Raw genomic sequence first — 14,660 nt, 5'->3', positions numbered from 1 at the left:
ATCCGTTGCCGGACACGGAAAAAGAAAAAAAAAAAAAAAAAAAAAAGAAAATAGTTGGGAAAAAATGACATTCAAACTTTAGCCTCTATGACTCCAAGTCATAAGGTTTTTTGTTTGTTTGTTTTGTTTTTAGTAACTGTGCTGTGCAATCCTAAATAAAACACTTAACAGTAAGGCCTGCAGATACTGTGACTGAATGGAGGCAGGTGGAGTTGTGGTGGGTGGAAGGCGGCCCTTGCAGACCTCTGGGGAGAGCACACCATGAGGCCTCTGTCGTTGGAAGCAGGCCCTGGAGGGCAGGACCCTGGGGACAGGACAGCCAGGAGGGGACTCTGGACAGAACAGAGGGGCCAGGAGGGGCCGAGCTGGGCTGTAGCAAGGGCTCCTGATCTTAGCTACACATCAGATTCACCTCGGAGACTTTTTAACAATATAACCTCCTGTTCAGATCCAGACCCAAATCTATCAGCTATTTAAAAAAAAAAGAAAGAAAGAAAGAAATTCTCCGAATAGTTCTCGCTGGCCCCAGAACTCTAGGGGAGCAAGGCGGTAACTAAAACTGCGAGACAGTGAGGAGCCAGCACTCAGCAGGCGCCTACTGTTTGCCAGGCACCAAGCTCAGACCTCCCCATGCCGCACCTTCACCACGACCGACCCATCGACAGGCGTCGTGATGGTCCCTTTGCGGGGCGAGCCGAGTGCTGTCCCGGGCAGTGCCACGGCACACAGGCATCTCGTCGGGCACAGAGAAGCGGACAGTGTCCGGGTGCCAGCAGACTTGGGTTTCCTCACCTGTTTACCTACGAGATGCCGTCAAGGTCACATCAGACCATGAAGCCAAAAGCACGTTTCCCGTGTGAAGTGGAACTCCGCACAGGGCCGAGGACAAGGAGGTGACCATCCTGTCCTCTGCGTCCTGAGCTCTCGGCGTGCGCCCGGGCCCTGGCCCTGCTCCTTCTAGAAACAGACACCCCCCAAGAGAAGACAGAGGGAAAAGAGCAAGGGATTTCTTTACACAGACGTGTGAGATTTGCCCTGTGTATTTGCTTAGGCTCCTTAACTGAGTTTAAGAGGAGGCAACTGATGATTAGTTACTGAATATCTGCTCTTTACTTTAGTAGCTAGAATGTATATGTGTATACATATGTGTATATATGACATACAAAATATGTTATGGTATGTTATATATTATTGAATATAACATACATGATATTATATATTATTTGGGAATTAAAAGATAATATCAATCTTTTCATGAGCTTCACTTGAAGATCCCTCGTATTATACAATATATTATATATTATATAATATAATGTTACTATATATGTGTGTGTATACATATAGAATGAAATCTCTTCCCAGCTATCCAAGGCAAGCTTTACCTATAAGCCCAGAATTAAAGTTGAAAGAACTTAGATTTAGAAAATGAGCAATCAGGCACAGATTAAGCCATTTATCTGATTCTACATAGCATGAACAGTATGAATAATGAGTATAGAAAAAGAATAATAACAGCTAATGTTTCTTAAGTATTTACTTATTTCCAAGCACTGTGCTAGTGTGTTGTATACATTTATATTTAGTTATTGAAAGAATCTGGACAGAGAAGTTTTGTCGTCCTCATTTTTCAGATGAGGAGCCAGAGGCTTAGAGGGGTTAGGTGAAAGTGTCCAAGGTCACACATGTCTGTCGGACACCAGGTCCTGAGCCGTGGTTCATGGTCTGTCATATGCTGTTTCCATTGTATCACAGCTTTGTACAGGGTCGGGCTAATATGTGCAGAACTACACATTTCAGTCTCCAATTAGCTTAACAAAGAAATGATTCACCTTTAGAAAAGCCTTTTCTAACTCTTAAGTACAGAATAGATTATATTAACACAGTATACATAGAAGACATTTATTTATTTAACAGACTTTTATTATGTGCCAAGCGTAGTTCTTAGTACTGGGAGTATAGTTGTTTATAAAGCCTATAGTTTAGTGTTCCAGAGAGACATTAAACAATTAATTATACACATGAATTTCAAAGCCCAATCAATATAAGTATTATAGAGGAAAATGTAAAGGTTGAGAGATTCTAACAAGAGGACCTGAATGAGATGGGGGAGGGGACGGCTGGGCTTATTAGCAAAGACTTCTCTGAGGAAGTAACATTAAAACTGAGCCCAGGGCCGGCCCGGTGGCACACTAGAGAGTACGCCACTTGGGAGCGTGGTGGCGCTCCCGCCGAGGGTTCAGATCCCATGTGGAGACTGGTTCCCACTCACTGGCTGAGCGCGGAGCAGGTGCAACACCGAGGGTTGTGATCCCATTGCCGGTCCCTGGTACAGGCGCAACACCGAGGGTTGTGATCCCATTACTGGTCAGTAAAAAAAAAAAGACAAAAAGGAAAAAAAAAAAAAACTGAGCCCAGAAGGAAAAATTATGTAAGTGAAGAATAGGGTGGTGAGTATTTCAGGGACAGGAAAGGGCAAATGTTAAATCTCTAGGATAGGAAAAGCTTGACGCATTATAAGGTACTGAATTTAAAAACCTGTGCACTCATATATTACGTACAGGGGAGGAAAAAGAACGTTACTACACATCAGGCATTGTGTTGCATGAGAACACAGGGATAAATGTAACAGACCCCTTCCATGGAATAGCTCAGTTGCAAAGGTAAATGGTTTGCTAGAGGCGTAAACAAGAATGCCTTGGAAAAAGAAGAGAACACAACCAAGACACCCTGGAAGGGCTCCTATCTGAGCTGAGCATTGAAGGGGGAGTGGGACTGTGTTTTTCAAGCAGAAGGAATAGTGTGTGTGAAGGCACAGAGATGAGACAATGATGTGGCCCCGAGAGACATGTTGGGAAGGGCCTGATAGTTAGGCTTTAGCCAAACAGCACGTGCTTTTGTAAATCATGCTAAGTGTGGGCTTTACACTCAGCAGGGGGCNACAATTTGGAGTTAATCAAGGATGCCAGGCATTTGCATCACAAGAAATGGAAGACATGAGAAGTAACAAAGTATATATTTGTGGTCACCTTTCAGATCTTATTAACATTCCATTAATGTCTTTTTGTAAACCATGTCAGTCCTCAGAAAGTCTACATGGGTATGTGTGAGAAGTTCCAGACAACATTGGAAAATAAGTGAACTCTCTGATGTGACAGTTAATATATAGATAAGTGATAGAGCTAAACATACTTATATATAAACATACATATATGTGGGTGTGTATATACGTGTGTGTATATTCAGGGCACTTCAAAAAGATCATTGAAATATTCATATTATCTTTTAATTATATATTTTCTCAAACTTTGAAGTACCCTCATTTGTGTGTGTTCAAAGGCATTAAAAATCTCATACAGGTATTTAAAGGATTTTAAGGAGTGAGAGCTTAATGTTTTTAGACTAGAACTATTAACAAAATTTAGAAATTTAATAGATTCCTGTTTTTCTTCTGTGGCTAATACAGATTAACATTTTCTTGCTGTCATTCAGCACATAACCATAATCATGTCTGCTATAATAACTACCACTTGGGTTCCTTTAAAGTAGCTGACACCTGATCCTGGTGCAGGAACCAAAAAAGATGTGCCATTAAATTTCTTTGTGGATAGAAAGTGAAAATGCTTTTAGGATTTTTTTTTTTTTTGGTTATGGTTAGAAAAGAAAGCCTGTTTAAAGATTTTCCCACCATCTAAATGAACACAAAGGATATTAAAATGCATAAATAAATGGAAATTATTATTATAAACAATTGAAATTAGCTACACAAGAACGATGTACATTTCATAATATGTGAAAGATAGTCACATTAAATGTGACTACATAAGGGAGTTGTACACTCATGAACTTCAATTATAAAAAATTATACATATAATTTATATATATATGTATATATATAAAGACAGATATTTAAGTCTTCCACTCATATTTTGGTCAACTACATATCAATTATGTAAATTTTTAAATGGAAGTAGGAAGAAAAGCATACTTAGACTGTACCTTAAAAATTGCATAATTTTGATAATAGGGCAGTAGTATTTTAGTGATAGACCTTGAAATACTTTATTTAAATGGGGATCTTAGTGGTATAATAATAATATGTTTTGGTTATTGTTTCTGAAATTATGTGAAAGAAGAAGAAAAAGATAGTGTTTTCTATGGGCTGAACAAGGAAAAATTAAAATTGTTTATGCAGTTTAGAAAACAGATACATTTATTCAAATACTATACACCTCTGGACATGAACTTGAGCCAGGAAGGCATTGTCCTTTGCATAGCTTTTAAGCAATTCCACCATGACATTTAGAGTGCCATCACTTTTCTTACAATCCACAAGTTCATAAGTAGTTTCAAAAGAGTATGTTTTTTTTTAGTGGTGAGATTCTAGTCAGAAATCCACTTTCTTACTTTAGTTCAGTGGAAATGCACTGGATGGCTCCTCAATATAGTACCATTTAATGAGGCTGCAAATATACTGTATATAACACTGGAGTATTTTTTTGTCCATACAATGGCACGTTTTTCTCATAAAAGACCATGAGATCTACAGAGGAAGAAAAGAGAAACTTTATTTAAAAAAAAAAAAAAGACAATTTGCCGATTGGGGAAATGGGACCTCCAGGGAAAATCAAAAATGCATGCTCCACAGGAGGTAGTTAGGGGATGATACTTATGTGTTGCATTGCCAGTCTTACATAAATATTTACCAGTTTCAGGAGAGTTATATGAACATTTATGAGGGAAGTCACATACCTGTGCAATGGGTAAATGTACACGTAACATACCACCTATATTCACTTTGAGATGGAGACTGAATATTAATATGAAATGTGGCTCCTGATGTCAAGAGGTAACTACAGGGCACAAAAGACAGTTAATGTGCAGTCTCTGTGAACTAGCCAAAGCTGGTTTGGACATTGCACCCCTTGTCAGAGAAAGAATGTTTGCAAAGCTATTTCTCTGTTCAGTTGGAACTGTCTTACAGCTTACAAGAATGGGGGGGGTGGTGGTGGCGGGCAGCCAGGTGGTTTACTGGAAGTCAGATGGGAAATTTTCCAGCTGTGGCAGCTTTGCCATTATCTTCTAGGAATTAGTTTCTGCTTAGTTACAGGAAAGAAAAGCTTCATGACAGTCAGTAACATACATATATGGTTTAAGTGTGGGAATGTGTATCTAACCCCTCATTCTATTAATGGTCATTTAGTTCTGTTTGATAGTTTCAGGTTGTCTCTTTTTGGCTACATGGGAGCCATTTTTTTCCCTGTCTATTGGGGTACATTTTAACAGGTTTCTTAGCAACTTCAGTCACAGAGATGGTCATTCACCTTCCTGAAATTTGATCAGCTTTTCACATAGACTTCAATCAAAGTCTTGTTGCTTGTCTGGTTCCAAGACCAAGAGGAAGGAAACCACGCTGTTCATCACACTTTCAACATCTTTATCATCTTCTTTCATATACACATCACAGGATTCAGTAATTTGAACTAAGTCTACATTAAGTCCACTTCTGAGTTCTCTTCTGAGATCTCAGCTCCTTTAGATTTTAGATAAGCACGAAGCTCAGCAGCTCGATCTTCTTCACTGATGTCGATGAATATCCTTCACTGAAGATGCCCCACTCACACACCACCACCAAACAGATGTTATTAACAAGGAAACAATACAGAGTTACAGACTGTTTGGAAGTTAAATGTTACTTTCATAAGCTGTAACAACAGTCTTTGAAGTGTAGATGTTTATAAGATACCTTTGTTAATAACAACACATTTGCAAGTATAGCGTAATGAAAAGATTTTGAAAAGTGAGAATACCCAACCATATGCAGTAAATTTTCTCTCCTCAAAATTAATGTCTTGAAACCCTAGCTCCCAGTACCTTAGAATGTGACTGTATTCAGATATAGGATCTTTAAAGATAAAATTAAATTAAATCAAGACTGTTAGAATGACCCCTAAATCTTTCTGACTGGTGTCCTTATGTGGAGAAGCATTTTGGACTCACAGAGACAGCATGGGTGTGTGCACACATAGGAAATATATGTGAGGACAGGCAAGCAGGTGGCCATTTGCAAGCAAAAGAAAGAGGTCTCAGAAGAAACCAAACCTGCCAAAATGCTGAAACCATGCCCTTGGACTTAGAGCCTCCTCTATGTGATAATAAAAACTCTGACAAAAAGAAAACAAGATTAAAAAAGCAACATTAAATGCACTTGGTACACAAATAGACATCTACAAAGAGTGTTAATTATTATACTTTAGTGATTTGCTAGAACTGGTGAGAACTGTAAAGCATAGCTAAGTAAATATTCTCTGACAGCCCAAGAATTCCCATTAGCTTCTTACTGAGGAGTTAGAAGTAAATTCCTGAACTCACAAGGTGTCATATATAGTGCTCATTATGTAGGTTCTGTTTCAATCATTTTCAATATCTTCACATATTTCTGAATTAAAAATCACTTGAGATACCTTCATGGATAAACAAATATTCTTACTATGTAGGTACTACCTGATTATTGTGGTCAAAATTCTAATGAACAAGGCCATGTAAACAGTTCAAATATAGGTAAAACAGATTTAGTGAGGGTCACTAATCTTCCTACTCTTTCTCTCATGAGAGAATTATCACACTACGTTTATGTTTGGTTTCTATTACCTGTTTCTATTTCTAGAGTTTGAGATTTTATCTTTCTACTCGTCATAATCTTAATGTTTAGTGTGGTCCTTAGTATTTAGCAGATTGTTTATTTAAGCAATAACTAAAATATAAAAAAAATAAACTTTGCTTTACATTGTCTTATATTCTGAGTTACCTATATCTTTGCATTTTTTTCTTCACTATGAAAAATGATTATTTTTCAAAATCATTGATTCTGTTTTGGAGCTTTATCTTCATTGAAACTAAAGATTCATATATTTCATTAATTGTGGAATATTCCCAGATATAATTTTATTAAATATTTTCTTTCCCCACTGTGTGTTTTGTCTCCTTATGAAATTCCTATTGGATTTATATCAGATTTTACACTAACTTTTATTTCCTTCTATTCTTTTTTCATGTTCATCACCCCTTTTCTCTGTATTGCATTAAAATAAATTGTTCAGATCTCCCAATTTAGAAATATTTTAAAATTAATTTCTCTTTTTGTTGTTTTATCCACCCACTGAGTTTTAAATTTTAGTGTTTAGAGTTTTTTATTTCTAGAGGTTTAATTTCCCTTAAAAAGATGCCTGGCATTTTTTTGATAATGTATCCTTATTATTTGGAATTATTTATATATATATTTGTATCTTCAAGCTTTTACAGTATAATTTCCTATATATGGGATTTCTTAAGGGAACTAAACTATTTTACCTGTCAACCTCCCTTACTTATAAATTGTTTATCCCTATGTTCTCTAATTTTGCAGTGTGGCCTTGTGTTAGAAAAGGCTTTAAGTGTGGGTATCCTTTGTAGCTTGTATTGGGGGTGGTTCCCTTGAGATCCACTTTGCTTTTGTAGGGGTTAAGGAAGTTTTCTTTTCTCCTTACCTCTGAAGGTTTGATAATTTGAGGCTACAAAACAAAATGACATTAGACAGATTAGCAAGAGAAAGTCACATAAATTATTAATATGCAAGTCCGTGAGAACCATACACAATATGAGACTCAAAAAAGAGCCATATGGTTGAAGCAAGCCAGGAATTCTTCAGTGGACACCAACTGGGTGGCCTACAATTCAATTCCTATACTATCTACATGGGGATAGCATCACATCCCACCAGCTGAGGGCTGAATCCGCAACACTGCTCCCCCCTCCAAATTCTGATTCCAATTTCAAGTTATAGTTTGTTTTACCTGTGCTTCTCACCAAGTGACTATAAGTTGGGGTTCCCATCCCCCACTCCATCCCCCATTGACTTGCTGAGCAACTCAAAGAACTCAGGGAAACACTTACATTTTTACTGGTTTATTATAAAGGATGTTAAAAAAATACGCATGAGGAGATGAATAATGTGAGATATGGGAGAAGGGGCATGGAGATTCCATACTCTCTCTGGCACACCACCCTCCAGAAATTCCCACATGTTTAGCTATATGGAAGCTTCCCAAACCTTGTGCTCTTGGGTTTTCATGGAAGCTTCATTATGTAAGCATAATTGAAACATAGACAACCATATACGTATGTGATTGGAAAAGAAGGGTGTGATCTAACACTAATGGAGGGGGTGAGCATGTCAGACTGACCCAGGAAGGCATGTTTATCCAGGTTCTTCTTGGCCTCACTGTGCAGCCTTCCTTCCTCCCAGGCATGGGACAGGAATCCTCCTGAAATGGGGTCTTATGGCCTACAATTAGCTAAGGTAGGTCAATTTTCTTCCTTGGGGAGAAAAAGGAGCTGGTGAAAGGAGGGCAGGAGAAGGTCAGAATAGGTCAGCTAGGAACTGTGGATGAAAATCAATATATAAATGTAATATCACAGCCTGTTTGAAACTGCTATTTACTCAGTAATATAGATTTTCTCTCCAGATACAAATCAAAAGGATAGCTTTCAAAACTATTCCTGTGTCTATAGCCCCTCTGAATAGCCATCCAGAAATATGCCAGAAGAGCACACTTTAGTGTTGCTGTGGATTGATTGAATTTTCTACCCCAAAGTCCATATATTAGAAGATTAATTCCCATTGCAACTGCTGAGGCTGGGAAATCCTTTTATGGTAATTGAAAGGTGATCAGATTGTAGGACGATGCCATAGTGAATGGATTAATAACTGTGGTCAGGGCATGTTTCTGAGGGTTTAAAAGAAGAGCACATGAGAGGTTAGTCTCACTTTCTGTTCTATTACCTGCCACGTGAGACCCCTGGATCACTGCTACCACTGTCAGCAATAAATTTCATTTCTCACAAAATATCACTTCCAGGCATTTTGTAAATAAGCAACATAAATGGACTGATATAGAAAACTGGTACCAGAGAAGTGGGATGTTGATTATAACAAATACTTGAAAATGTAGGAAGTGGCTTTGGAACTAGATGTTGAGGAGAGGCTGGAAGAATTTTAAGGAATAGGCTAGAAATAGCCTAGATTCTGGTGAAAGTTTAGAAGACAAGAAAGCCAGAAAAGTTTGGAACTTTTAAGAGACTGGTTAAATGATGGTGAGCAGAATGTTGATAGAAATATGGATAGTAAAGGCCATTCTGAGAGGATCTCAGATATAAATGAGAAGTAGCTTTTTGGAAACTGGGGCAAAGATCACCTTTGCTATGAACTGGCAAAGATCTTGAATGCATTGTGTCAATATCCTAAAACTTCATGGAAGTAGGAATTTAAGAGTTGTGAACCAGAATATTTGGTGGAAGAAATTTCTAAGCAGGAAAGCATAAAGGAAGCTGCATGACTACTTATAAGAGCCTACGCTGACTTATGGCAGCAAAGTCATGATGTAAATCCAGAATTTAAAAGGGAATCAGGGCATAAAGATTTGGAAAATTTGCAACCTGGCCATGTGGTAGAGAAGCAGAGAGACTTTTCAGGAATAAAATTAATAGTACTAAAAAAATTAGTACAAAAGAAAAGGATTATCAAGACAAGGGGAAAAGGCCTTGAAGGCATTGCAGGAGTATCTGGTGCCAACCCTTCCATTACAGGCCCAAAGGCCTAGGCAGACAGAATGGTCTTGTGGAAAAGGCCTGGGGCATCCTCCACAGGCTCACTGCCCAGGGCCCCTTGGGAAGCTGCTTCCAGCACCAGAACCACAGTTGTTTTGGCTACTCCAGACATGGCTAAATTAGCTCTAGGTGTGGCTAGAACTGCAGCTTTGGAAAATATAAACCAGAAGGCTTGGTGGTGTCCATGTGGTGTTAGGTCCATAGGTTCATAAAATGCCAGAACTCTGAAGGCTTGGGAGCCTCCACCCCCATATCTGTCACAGAGGTGGAGTCACCACATAGAACCTTTGCCAGAGCAATGCCAAGCAGAAACGTGGGGTCAGAGTTGAAGCAGAGAAACCCCATCAGTGCCATGCCTAATGGAGCCACGAGAGTGGAACAGCCATGGAGACCACAGAATCTTGGAGCTACCAGAAGGCAATACAAGCCTGTGAGAGCTGAATCATGGCCAAAGATGAGGAAAGCCATTGAAGTGGAGCTGCCTGAGAATTTGGGCACCCAGCCCCCACACCAAAGTGTAGAAGACATTGAACATGGAGTCAAGGTTCATGATTTGTCAGCTTTAAGATTTAATATCTGTCCTGTTGGATTTTGGACCTGTTAGTTCTTCTTTTGGCCAATTTCCCCCTTTTTGAATGGGAATATGTAACTTATGCTTGTCCCACCATTGTATCTTGGGAGTATATAAATTGTTTTGATTTCACAGACAGGATTTTTGACCTTTTGAGTTGAAATAAGTTAAGACTCTGGGAATGGAATGAATGTATCTACCCACGAGAAGGTCATGAATTTTGGGGGCCAGATGTGGAATGCTGTAGATTGATTGAATTGTATTCGTAAAGTTTATATATTAGTGAGATAGAGCTCCCTACACCCTCATAATGTATGCTATCTGCTTCTGTAGAATTGCTTGCTTAACCTAAGTAACTCCATTTTCCCCCATCTGACCTGCAGACTACCCACCCTTCTGCATGAGAAACCACTGACCTACCCATAGAAACAAAAAAACAATTGCACAGAAACAGGAGCCATACACAGTGAATTATTACTTGGGAACAGGAACCATACATGATGAAAACTTCTATGCTTCATTACTCGAATGGTTTGTTCTTGACTTTTGTGACCTAGCTCCCTAGCTAGCTTTGTGCACCTGGACAAACCCATGTGCCAACAGGATGTAGTTTTTGCCTTTGAAAATCCTACAAGACCAAGGCCCAATGCCACTCTTCCTTGGTTGCACCTTGGGAGATGGATGCTGGCCAGCTGGAGTGAATAAACTGCCCTTTTCTGCATGAGTGGCGTGTAAGTGCATTTCTTGCGGGAGGGTGTCTCACAACATTTTGGAGGCCCCAGAGAGATTGTTTCCTCATGAGTATATCCCTCCCTGCACTTATCTCCCAGGAGAATATAGAAAAGCTGCTCTTCTTCTTCTCCCTGGAGGCAGATGGGGCACTTCATACACTCCCCAGGTAGGTGAGATCTCAGTAAGGGATGGTGCAGCAGTGGTTGGACTTAGTGGGAGGCTGGACGCAGCATTAACTCCCCTAGTCCTTGGGCTCCTGAGACATTGCTGAGCCCAGTGGTAATTTGGATTTGGATTTGGACTTGCAAATCAATAGAAATTGTGTATTTGGGATGCATAGGTCAATAGAAATTGTTTCTGTGTTTCTTGTTCTTGTTCATCTTTGTCACTGTGATAGTTGTGTCTGTAGTTTCTGTGTTTCTTGTTCATCTTTGTCATTGTGATTGTTGTGTCTGTGGATACCTTAGATAAATTTTGGACGTGCCACTTTGTCTTTTGTGTCTTGCCAGTTGAGTGTTGTGTGTGTCATTAACTTTGGTCTTATATAAAAAATGGAACAAATTTCTCCAAACAGGTCTATGGGGCAACCCCCTTACATACAGGTTTGGATTGATATAATCTCTGACAAACCATCATGACTAAAAAGGTGCCATAAAAAATGTCCCAAGGTGAATGGAAATAGAACACCATCCGTGCTTTTAACTGAGCCTTCTCTTCCAGCTTCTCCCAAGAAGAGAGCCTCCCACACAGTGCCTCTTGTACTATCTGATGCCTCTGAAGACACAGGTGGCTTTAAAAATTAAAAATAAGCTAAGAGTATTTTCTTTAATAATTTCTTCTCCCTTCACTGGAGAAGATTTAAAAATTGGGGGGAAGTTGATGATAAGTTAAACAGCAGTAGTTCATAACAGCAATTATTTAATCTCTGAATATACTGTAACCAAAGAAAAGAATTTGAAAAACTGTTGTAGGACTGCTAGATTAGTCCCAGAACGTCAACCGCATTTTTGATTTATTGGCTTTTGTTACTTTATGTCATGCTGACCTTATTGTTAAATACAGGTTTGTTTGCATTCTTACCACTCATGGAGAAAATGGGGAAAACATTACTTTTAAGTTGGTTGAAAGTATTAACTGACAAAACACCTCAGAAAAAGGTAAATTAGGCAGCTAAGAAAGCATACTCTGTTCATTACTTTAAAAAATATACAGCTTTATTAACTCTACAGTGTAACAGTTGTCAGAGTCAACATTTAGATAGATATAAATCCTAAAGAATTGCTCTGGCAACTTTGTTAAAAGCCAATTGACCAGAACTATGGGTGTATTTCTGGACTTTCTTTGCCTGCTTCCCATAGTCAGAGTAGCACTGCCTCTTCCTGCCATTCCTCCAAACCCCCCTCTCACTCCAACAGGCTCCCTTGCCTCCTGGAATTACAACTGGAAAAATCAAAATCCTTCTTTCTCAGAAAAACCTCAGGGTCTCATCACCCTCCTGGAGACTGTTTTTATTTACCCACCAGCCTACATGGGAAGATTGTCAGTAGCTGCTGCAGACTCTCTTCACATCAGAAAAATGCAAGTGGATCCAGAGGAAGGTCCTGAAAACTGTTACCAGTCACAATGGCTGACCATCTGGACGCTGTTCACCTCAAATGCATGTTCTCCTCTAACAGACATGGGTGGGATCTAAACACGGACCAAGGTAAGGGGGTTCTCAACCTGTATCACCAGACTCTCCCTAGGGCACTCTGCATAGCAGCCCAGAAGCCCACTAACCTATCAAAAGTAAGTGAAACTATTCAGCGACCAAACAAAACCCCTGCTGCTTTCCTGGAATGCCTTATGGAGGCTTACAGGACCTACACTCCTATGGACCCAGCAACCCCAGAAAACCAGCAGGCAATAAATATTGCCTTTGTTACCCAGTCGGCCCCAGACATTAGGAGAAAGCTTCAAAGACAGGAAGGATTTAAAGGGAAATTGTTATCTTAGCTGTTTGAAATTACCCAGAGGGTCTTTAATGGGAGAGATAATCCAGAAGAGAAACAAACCAAAAAGCTAGATCTTAAGGATGCCTTCTTCAGCCTCCCACTGGATGAAGTAAGCCAACCTCTCTTTGCCTTTGAATGGACTGACCCTGGGGGAGGATACACTAGACAATTAACTTGAATTCACCTCCCCCAAGGATTTAAAAATGCCCCAACCTTATTTGATGAAGCCCTTCAGCCTGGTTGTTGCCGAGATGTGAGGCATTGCCAAGAGGGTGCTCACCCAATACCTGGGACCATGGAAGAGGCCTATCACCTACCTCTCCAAGAGGTTGAACAGTATAGCTGCAGGATGACCAACTTGTTTCTGAGCCATAATGACAACTGTTTTACTAGTAAAAGAGGCCAACAAAATAAATCTTAGTAGCCCCCCCACTCTGTGAAGACTCTCTTACAAGTGTACCTGAACGTTGGCTTACAAACTCCCGCTTCACCCAGTATCAGGCTTTACTTTTAGATCAGCCCCTAGAAACCATGGCTATAAATCCAGCTACTCTCCTCCCAGATGACGACTCAACTGAGCCTGTCAATGAATGCCTTGAAACAGTCGAGATTCTCCAAGGCCTCTGGCTGGACCTGACTGATGTACCCTGGACAGAGCCTAATGAAATGCTGTTCACTGATGGAAGCAGTTTCATCTCCAATGGAATCAGGTATGCCAGGACAGCCATGGTAACTTTAGATCAGGTCATTTGGGCTCAAGCCTTAAGCCAAAGAACATCTGCTCAAAAGGCTGAACTCATAGCCCTAACACAGGCTTTAAAGCATGGAAAAGATAAATACTGACAACAGATATGCTTTTGTACTGCCCATGTTCACGGGGACTTATACAAACAGAGAGGACTATTAACATCAGAAAATAAATGAAGAATAAAGCAAATGGTATCCAGAAAGAGTGGCCATCATACATTGTCCAGGGAAGCAGAAAGATAACTCATTTGAGACCCAAGACAACACTGCTACAGATTTGACTCCTAAGAGGCCACATTAAAACCAGTGGGGCCATTTGACTCTTTTATAGTTGTTCTGGCACCTCAATTTCTGCTGACTGTCTATTATACTAAACAAGAAGTAAAACATGCTAAGATCTCAAAAGCCTCCAACAATGCTATGAATTAGAAAATTCTGCCAGACCACAGGATTTATTTGCCACACGCTCTAGGCAGATTGCTGATTAAACAGATACATCAAGGAACACACCTTGGATCCACAAAATTAACTGAAGTTTTAAAAAATATTATTACATCCAAGATCTTGATAAAATAACAAATGACATTGTTGCCAGATATGAAATTTGTTCACAAGTAAATCCAGGTCCAAAATCAAAGCCGCTCATTGGAACCAGAATGCAAGGAACCAACCCTGGCGAACACTGGGAAACTGACTTCACCGAGGTAACACCTGGACAATATGGGTATCGCTACCTTTTGTTGTTCACAGACAGTTTTTCTGGATGGGTAGAAGCCTTTCCTACCCAAACTGAAACCGCTCAGATAACACTAAAAAATTGTTACAAGAAATTGTCCCCAGATTTGTCCTACCTGTAATCTTGGGGTCTGACAATGGCCTGACTTTCACAGCCTGAATTTCCCAATTAGATAATACATTAAAAATAAATTGGAATTTACATTGTATTTATAGGCCACAAAGTTCAGGACAGGTAG

General features: G+C 39.6%; 2 pseudogenes; one reads left to right on the top strand and one right to left on the bottom strand.

Annotated features, from left to right (window-relative positions):
• Positions 1–618: 618 nt before the first annotated feature.
• On the bottom strand, positions 619–13,312 carry LOC103581254 (annotated as a pseudogene).
• A 158-nt stretch (positions 13,313–13,470) lies between these two features.
• LOC103581253 overlaps positions 13,471–14,660 on the top strand; it is a 12,741-nt pseudogene continuing 11,551 nt past the window's right edge.

This window comes from Galeopterus variegatus, unplaced genomic scaffold (genome assembly GCF_000696425.1).
Source record: "Galeopterus variegatus unplaced genomic scaffold, G_variegatus-3.0.2 Scaffold12662, whole genome shotgun sequence".
Classification (NCBI taxonomy): domain Eukaryota; kingdom Metazoa; phylum Chordata; class Mammalia; order Dermoptera; family Cynocephalidae; genus Galeopterus; species Galeopterus variegatus.
The sequence above is the reverse complement of the archived record's forward strand: the minus strand, read 5'-3'. Positions and strand labels throughout refer to the sequence as shown.